This window comes from Entelurus aequoreus, linkage group LG17 (assembly GCF_033978785.1).
Source record: "Entelurus aequoreus isolate RoL-2023_Sb linkage group LG17, RoL_Eaeq_v1.1, whole genome shotgun sequence".
In the NCBI taxonomy this organism is placed as follows: Eukaryota; Metazoa; Chordata; class Actinopteri; order Syngnathiformes; family Syngnathidae; genus Entelurus; species Entelurus aequoreus.
In genome coordinates, this window is record NC_084747.1 from 3,445,949 (window position 1) to 3,454,873 (window position 8,925).

Consider the following 8,925-nt stretch of genomic DNA (forward strand, 5'->3'; position numbering starts at 1 on the left):
TTGCTGAAAGGATTTAGTAGAGAAAATCGACGATAAAGTTCGCAACTTTTGCTCGCTGATAAAAAAAAACCTTGCCCCTACCGGAAGTAGCGTGACGTCACACGCGGTAGTGCTGCTCACAATTCCCCGTTGTTTACAATGGAGCGAGAGATATTCGGAGCGAGAAAGCGACGATTACCACTTAATTTGAGCGAGGATGAAAGATTCGTGGATGAGGAAAGTTAGAGTGACGGACTAGAATGCAGTTCGAGATATCTTTTTTCGCTCTGACCGTAACTTTGGTACAAGCTGGCTCATTGGAATCCACACTCTCTCCTTTTTCTATTGTGGATCACGGATTTGTATTTTAAACCACCTCGGATACTATATCCTCTTGAAAATGAGAGTCGAGAAGGCGAAATGGACATTCACAGTGACTTTTATCTCCACGACAATACATCGGCGAAGCTCTTTAGCATGAGCTAACGTGATAGCATCTGTCTCAAATGCAGATAGAAACAAAATAAATAAATCCCTGACTGGAAGGATAGACAGAAGATCAACAATACTACTATCAGGAGACACCGAACCAAACACTGGACATGTATATACACGGTTAATGCTGTGCCGCCTGTCGAAGCCTGGCAATGCTGTTGCTAACGACGCTAACTTAGCAACGGGACCTCGTCAGAGCTATGATAAAAACATTAGCGCTCCACCTACGCCAGCCAGCCCTCATCTGCTTATCAACACCCGTGCTCACCTGCGTTCCAGCGATCGACGATGCGGTCGGCGGCCCGGAGACGTAGGAAGTCAAGGTGAGGTGCCGGCGCTAGCGTCTGCTATCCAACAAAGTCCTCCTTGTTGTGTTGCTACAGCCAGCCGCTAATACACCGATCCCACTTACAACGTTCTTCTTTGCAGCCTCCATTGTTCATTAAACAAATTGCAAAAGATTCACCAACACAGATGTCCAGAATACTGTGGAATTTTGTCGAAGAAAACAGAGCTCTGTGTATTGTGTCCAAACACTTCCGTGGACCTCGCGACGTCACGCGCATACGTCATCCTCCAAAGGCGTTTTGAACCGGAAGTTCCCCGGGAAATTTAAAATGTCACTTTACAAGTTAACCCGGCCGTATTGGCATGTGTTGCAATGTTAAGATTTCATCATTGATATATAAACTATCAGACTGCGTGGTCGCTAGTAGTGGCTTTCAGTAGGCCTTTAAATGAAAGAATTTGATCAATACAAAAAAAATACACAAGCCGAATTTGTACCCGCAAGTGCTTTACAGATGCATGCAATTGCAAGAAGGCAATCATTAAATCTAATCCTGACCTAATTCAAATAAACTTCAGAGTGTAGATAAAATAATTTCAGTTGTCATAATGCACAATTAAATAAAAGTGTTTTCATTTGACCGTTCCGGATTTCATGAGCGTAAAACCGAATTTCAGTCTTAACCAGGTTTCAGGTCCCGACTCTGGGCACCAGCAAGAGACCACTCCCTGAGGTTCTCAAAGGCCGAGATGGTTCAAATAGTTCTAGCATGTCAGACACGTACTTTGGCGCAAGACCATTAAAAAAAGTTGTTTTGAAGTCTATTCTCTTACACTGGACTAATACGGTTGTAGTTCCTGGTTCTAGTCAGGACTCGAGCAGCAGTATTCCGTATGTACTGCAGCTGCTTTGCGGCTCGTTTAGAGAGCCCAGTGAGACGACCATTAGAGTAGTCTAGCTCAGTGTTTCTTAACCATAGGGCCCATTGTTGGCTGCCAAAAAAATTCTGTTTCTCTATTGTGGTCCTTACGGGCCACAGCGGTACTCAGTTAAAATACAGTTTTCCACCACTTGTGGCAGTAATGACAATCTCAAACAAACAGAAGAAGTCTGGAGCTAAAGTCATAGAGAAGTTTCTTAAGCACCAAAATTATGATTACAATTTTATTGACAGTTTCTGTAAGAAAAATGTGTATTATTCATTATTAATTTAGTTAGAATGTATTTATTTCACCACTTTGTAATTGTATGTACATTTATTTTTCATCATTTTTTTATGAGTCCTTTCTTTTGCAGTGTATTTGATTAGTATTTATTTTTGTAATTAGACCTGACCTACACCTTGATTATAATCTTTGTGATTAACACATGGTTTAATATCCTGTTAAACTGTAAGTAGGTTAGATGTCATTATTGAACACGAGTAAGATGATCAATTCAGTCTTAATATTTGAGATCCCCCTGTGATGGAACATTTGGGGCCCTAGGTAAAAAAGGTTAAGAAACCATGGTCTAGCCTGCTGTAGCTCCATATTAGCTGGCCTACTACCAGCATATACAAGTTGAGCAATAGGGGTCCTATGACTGACCCCTGAGGAATCCCACTGATCATAACCTTTGATTTCGGCAATGTTTTGTGGGTGGTAAAAAGCTGCTGATATTACTGACCTAACGGGGTCACATTATGATTTGTTTTCCTACATTTAAAACACTTCCTTGTGGTCTACATAACATGTAATGGTAGTTCTTTGGTTGCGTGGATTATGTTTTACAGACCATTTTGAAGCCGCTTTCTGACCGTCTCTTTAGGATGCGCTGTTTTGTGGGCGGCTTTATTCAGAGGAAAAAGAAGGAGCTTATTGACTACAGCGCCAGACTACAATGGCGGACTAGCGCAAAGCTCTTCGGGTAAACCTCTACCGTTTATGGAGATATCTGCAGACGTCACAATTGGAAAAAACAACAGAGGTTGTGCAAATTACAAATGGCTTGTTCGGAAGAAGTAAGCCATGGTTGGATTTCACAATTTTGTGACTAACGCAGATCCCAAATACACAACAGCAAGATTATTATGTTCCCTTTGACTCTAATGTGGCCGTTAAAGTCCATGTTTGAAACGGAATGATCTTTATTGTCATTGCAGAAGTACAACAACATTTTGTTTGACTCCATGACTACCCATAACCTGATCATTAGGTTTCCAAGTGAGGGTCTCAAGAAGACTATTAACATTTCAGTCAGTGAAACGTAGATCTGAGTGTCATCTGCAGAGTTGTGGTAGGACACATTCTGGCTGCATATTAGCATGTACAAGTTGAACAATAGGGGTCCCATGATTGACTCCTGAGGAACCCCACAGGTCATAACCATTTGGTCAGAGACACATTTACCAATTCCAACAAAATATGTCCTGTGATCGAGCTAGGACTTGAACCAGCTAAGAGCAGAACCAGATATTCCCACTTAGTTGGTCAGAGACACATTTACCAATTCCAACAAAATATGTCCTGTGATCGAGCTAGGACTTGAACCAGCTAAGAGCAGAACCAGATATTCCCACTTAGTTGGTCAGAAACACAATTACCAATTCCAACAAAATACATCCTGTGATTGAGCTGGGACTTGAACCAGCTAAGAGTAGAACCAGATATTCCCACTTAGTTGGTCAGAGACACAATTACCAATTCCAACAAAATATGTCCCGTGATCGAGCTAGGACTTGAACCAGCTAAGAGCAGAACCAGATATTCCCACTTAGTTGGTCAGAGACACAATTACCAATTCCAACAAAATATGTCCTGTGATCGAGCCGGGACTTGAACCAGCTAAGAGCAGAACCAGATATTCCCACTTAGTTGGTCAGAGACACAATTACCAATTCCAACAAAATATGTCCTGTGATCGAGCCGGGACTTGAACCAGCTAAGAGCAGAACCAGATATTCCCACTTAGTTGGTCAGAGACACAATTACCAATTCCAACAAAATATGTCCTGTGATCAAGCTAGGACTTGAACCAGCTGAGAGCAGAACCAGATATTCCCACTTAGTTGGTCAGAGACACAATTACCAATTCCAACAAAATACATCCTGTGATTGAGATGGGACTTGAACCAGCTAAGAGCAGAACCAGATATTCCCACTTAGTTGGTCAGAGACACAATTACCAATTCCAACAAAATACATCCTGTGATTGAGCTGGGACTTGAACCAGCTAAGAGCAGAACCAGATATTCCCACTTAGTTGGTCAGAGACACAATTACCAATTCCAACAAAATATGTCCCGTGATCGAGCCGGGACTTGAACCAGCTAAGAGCAGAACCAGATATTCCCACTTAGTTGGTCAGAGACACAATTACCAATTCCAACAAAATACGTCCTGTGATTGAGCTGGGACTTGAACCAGCTAAGAGCAGAACCAGATATTCCCACTTAGTTGGTCAGAGACACAATTACCAATTCCAACAAAATATGTCCTGTGATCAAGCTAGGACTTGAACCAGCTGAGAGCAGAACCAGATATTCCCACTTAGTTGGTCAGAGACACAATTACCAATTCCAACAAAATACATCCTGTGATTGAGATGGGACTTGAACCAGCTAAGAGCAGAACCAGATATTCCCACTTAGTTGGTCAGAGACACAATTACCAATTCCAACAAAATACATCCTGTGATTGAGCTGGGACTTGAACCAGCTAAGAGCAGAACCAGATATTCCCACTTAGTTGGTCAGAGACACAATTACCAATTCCAACAAAATATGTCCCGTGATCGAGCCGGGACTTGAACCAGCTAAGAGCAGAACCAGATATTCCCACTTAGTTGGTCAGAGACACAATTACCAATTCCAACAAAATACGTCCTGTGATTGAGCTGGGACTTGAACCAGCTAAGAGCAGAACCAGATATTCCCACTTAGTTGGTCAGAGACACAATTACCAATTCCAACAAAATACATCCTGTGATTGAGTTGGGACTTGAACCAGCTAAGAGCAGAACTAGATATTCCCACTTAGTTGGTCAGAGACACAATTACCAGTTCCAACAAAATATGTCCTGTGATCGAGCCGGGACTTGAACCAGCTAAGAGCAGAACCAGATATTACCACTTAGTTGGTCAGAGACACAATTACCAATTCCAACAAAATATGTCCTGTGATTGAGCTAGGACTTGAACCAGCTAAGAGCAGAACCAGATATTACCACTTAGTTGGTCAGAGACACAATTACCAATTCCAACAAAATACATCCTGTGATTGAGATGGGACTTGAACCAGCTAAGGCAGAACCAGATATTACCACTTAGTTGGTCAGAGACACAATTACCAATTCCAACAAAATATGTCCTGTGATTGAGCTGGGACTTGAACCAGCTAAGAGCAGAACCAGATATTCCCACTTAGTTGGTCAGAAACACAATTACCAATTCCAACAAAATATGTCCTGTGATCAAGCTAGGACTTGAACCAGCTGAGAGCAGAACCAGATATTCCCACTTAGTTGGTCAGAGACACAATTACCAATTCCAACAAAATACATCCTGTGATCGAGCTAGGACTTGAACCAGCTAAGAGCAGAACCAGATATTCCCACTTAGTTGGTCAGAGACACAATTACCAATTCCAACAAAATATGTCCTGTGATCAAGCTAGGACTTGAACCAGCTGAGAGCAGAACCAGATATTCCCACTTAGTTGGTCAGAGACACAATTACCAATTCCAACAAAATACATCCTGTGATTGAGATGGGACTTGAACCAGCTAAGAGCAGAACCAGATATTACCACTTAGTTGGTCAGAGACACAATTACCAATTCCAACAAAATATGTCCTGGGATCGAGCCGGGACTTGAACCAGCTAAGAGCAGAACCAGATATTCCCACTTAGTTGGTCAGAGACACAATTACCAGTTCCAACAAAATATGTCCTGTGATCGAGCTAGGACTTGAACCACCTAAGAGCAGAACCAGATATTCCCACTTAGTTCCCTAACCTCGGTCATAAAATAACACAGTCAATTATGTCAAAGGTAGCGCTAAGGTCCAGCAGAACTCGGATTGAGGCTGCGTCTGTGTTCAGGCGGATATCATTCGCCACCTTGACCAGAGCTGTTTCAGTGCTGTAGTGTGGCCTAAAGCCTGATTGGAAAGTATCAAGCACATTGTTATACAGAAGTGACCTCAAAAACCTGTGTATTCAGTTAATTCCTAGTTTATTTTTCAAAAACGCTTCTCGGTTGCCTTGGTGGAGGTCTGCGTTCGAGTAAGGAAATGACCACACGTGTCATGGGCAAAAAAACATTTTTTTATTATTATTATTTCTGGTTGCAAAGAACTTTACAGCAGAACACACATGACCAAAACAGCTGCCATTTCACAGAACACAGTACAGAAAGTATGGATGTCTTTCAATCTCATGTGTTATATATCTCTAAATATATCTATATATTATACCTATGTCAATAAAAAAAGAACAAAACTATTGTTCCCAGGTGATTTTATCATGTGTCATTTCTCGCTGTTTGAGTAAAATCCAACGCAAAAAGGAAGTGGGACAATGACATGATTCCCCAAAAGCGCCTTTTGTTTAAAACGTTTATCATCGAGCTTAGAAGTAAGCTTCTTTTTTTTCTTCGCCATACACAATATGGTCTGACATTTTTTGGGGGGGATAAATACCATCGTGTAGAGCACTCAACATCGTATATGCAAAGAAAAAGAACACAAGGCAGCGAGAGCAGGCATGCAAAAGCATTGGGGGTAGGGCGTAAAAGAACAAATAGTTGACGATGGAGGCGTTTTCTTTCTTTTTTTTTGGGAAGCTGATCGAGGACAAAAGGTGACAAAAAAAGGAGCGCTGATGCTCTGTAAAGTGAGCTGGAGTGCCAACAATTTGTTACATTTCCTCTAAGGCAGGGGTGTGCAAACTTTATCCACCAAAAAAAAAAACATACGCTGTGGCCATTTAGAAACAATTCAATGTAGGTCAATCTATACCGGGGGTCAGCAACCCGCGGCTCTTTGGTGCTGCCCTAGTGGCTCCCTAGAGCATTTAAAAAAAAAGTTGTTTTAGTATGTTTTTTGTTTGAGGACAAACATGACACAAACCTTCCCAATTGTTAGAACTACCACTGTGTAATATGTTTGTGTGTATGCTTCACTGATGACAGTATTTAGCGAACATCGTTTTGTCCTACTAATTTCGGCGGTTCTTGACCTCGCCATAGTGTGGACTGTGACACAACAGTTTGTTTACATGTAAAATCTTCCACTCCTTTGTCTCATTTTGTCCACCAAACGTTTTATACTGTGTGTGTGAATGCACAAAGGTGATCATTGTTGATGTTATTGACTTGTTGGAGTGATAATCAGGCATATTTGGTCAGTGCATGACTGCAAGCTAATCAATGCTAACATGCTATTTACTAATGTTTTTTAATGTAAAAATGTGTAGAATATTACATTTCATCATTTCTGTCAACAAAGATTTGCTTGAGCCTGCGACAGTAATTTTGATAGTAGGCTATTATAGCTAGACACTTACATCACGTGTTGCCTTCGTTATAAGACTTATATAAGGTTTTTCATTTTTTGCGGCTCCAGACAGACAGACTTGTTTTTTGTATTTTTGGTCATATATGGCTCTGTCAATGTTTTGGGTTGCCGACCCCTGACCTATACTAACTAAAAATATATGTTTTGAATGCCATTTCAGAATACAAATAAGCTTCGGTTACAATTTGGACACCCCCGCTCTAAAGGAAAACAAAAGCAGGTATGAAGAAATATCAAAATGTAGTGTTTGTTAAATAAGCCACTTTTTTCTTTAAATAAAAGTCTCATTTGAGACAATATATATCTCTTTTTGAAAAATAATTGTATCTATAATTGTTTTTTAAATCTCTCCCAGTATACATTTAGTTATTTTGCACCTTTTTGTTTCCCCACAGCACCTCGTTTGTCTTACATTCGGGCATTCAACAGTTCCTCGGGTGGAGAGATCCGGATGACGGCTTTGACCCACGGGACATAGTCCTCCAGAGTGTAGATGGGGACGTGCCGGTTCTAAAACAAGTAGCACCTTGAGGGGGACACACACCAAGAAGCATGGAGGTAAGGGACAGGTGTGTGTCGGGCCGTCGTCCATATAATCCAAACGGGCCGTGTGCTTGTAACAGAACACCTGCCGGGGTGTGAGTCGGCCGTCCAAGCTGGACACCCTCAAGTTGGCCAGTCTTGGTCCGAAGAGGCGGGTATAAGTCACTACTGACGCCGTCCAAAACACAAACGACAGGTGAGCTCTTTTGATTGGCTCTCAACCAGGAAGTAGGGTGCGCCTGCTCGATCGTACTGCTATCAAATGGACAAGTCAACATAATGATGCATCTCATTTAGAATATTGTTTTAAAAAGTATGCTCGTTTCAAAGTGACAGATTATTTTGCTAATTTTACGAAGTATAGCTCAGGTTATATATTAGCAAATAGGTTTGACAAAGCAAGAAAACTCAAACAGGGAAAGCTACGATTACGGCCGCTAATTCTATCAACCTCAAGTCTTTTATAGTCGCCAAGTGAGTGAGCTACAAAAAAAAAAAATCCAAATTGGCGTCAACTAACATTGGCATTAACATTTTACGTAGGAGTGGTTGCCATTTTAATCTACGCGTCGACATGCACTTTAAAATGTGGCTACTTTGCTGTTGGTGCAGACATGATGCTACTTGTATTCTAGACATTAGCTACACGGAGGGAAATATTTACAGATTTCATTTGGTCTTTTGAGTCCAAACTGACTCCAGAAATAAAGAAAACAAAAACTTTTGCCCAATATTCTAATTGAGATGCACCAATATATATATATATATATATATATATATATATATATATATATATATATATATATATATATATATATATATATATATATATATATATATATATATATATATATATATATATATATATATATATATATATATATATATATATATATATATATATATATATATATATATATACATATATATGCAATATATACACATATATATTCAATATATATATATATATATATATATATATATATATATATATATATATATATATATATATATATATATATATATATATATATATATATATATATATATACACATACATA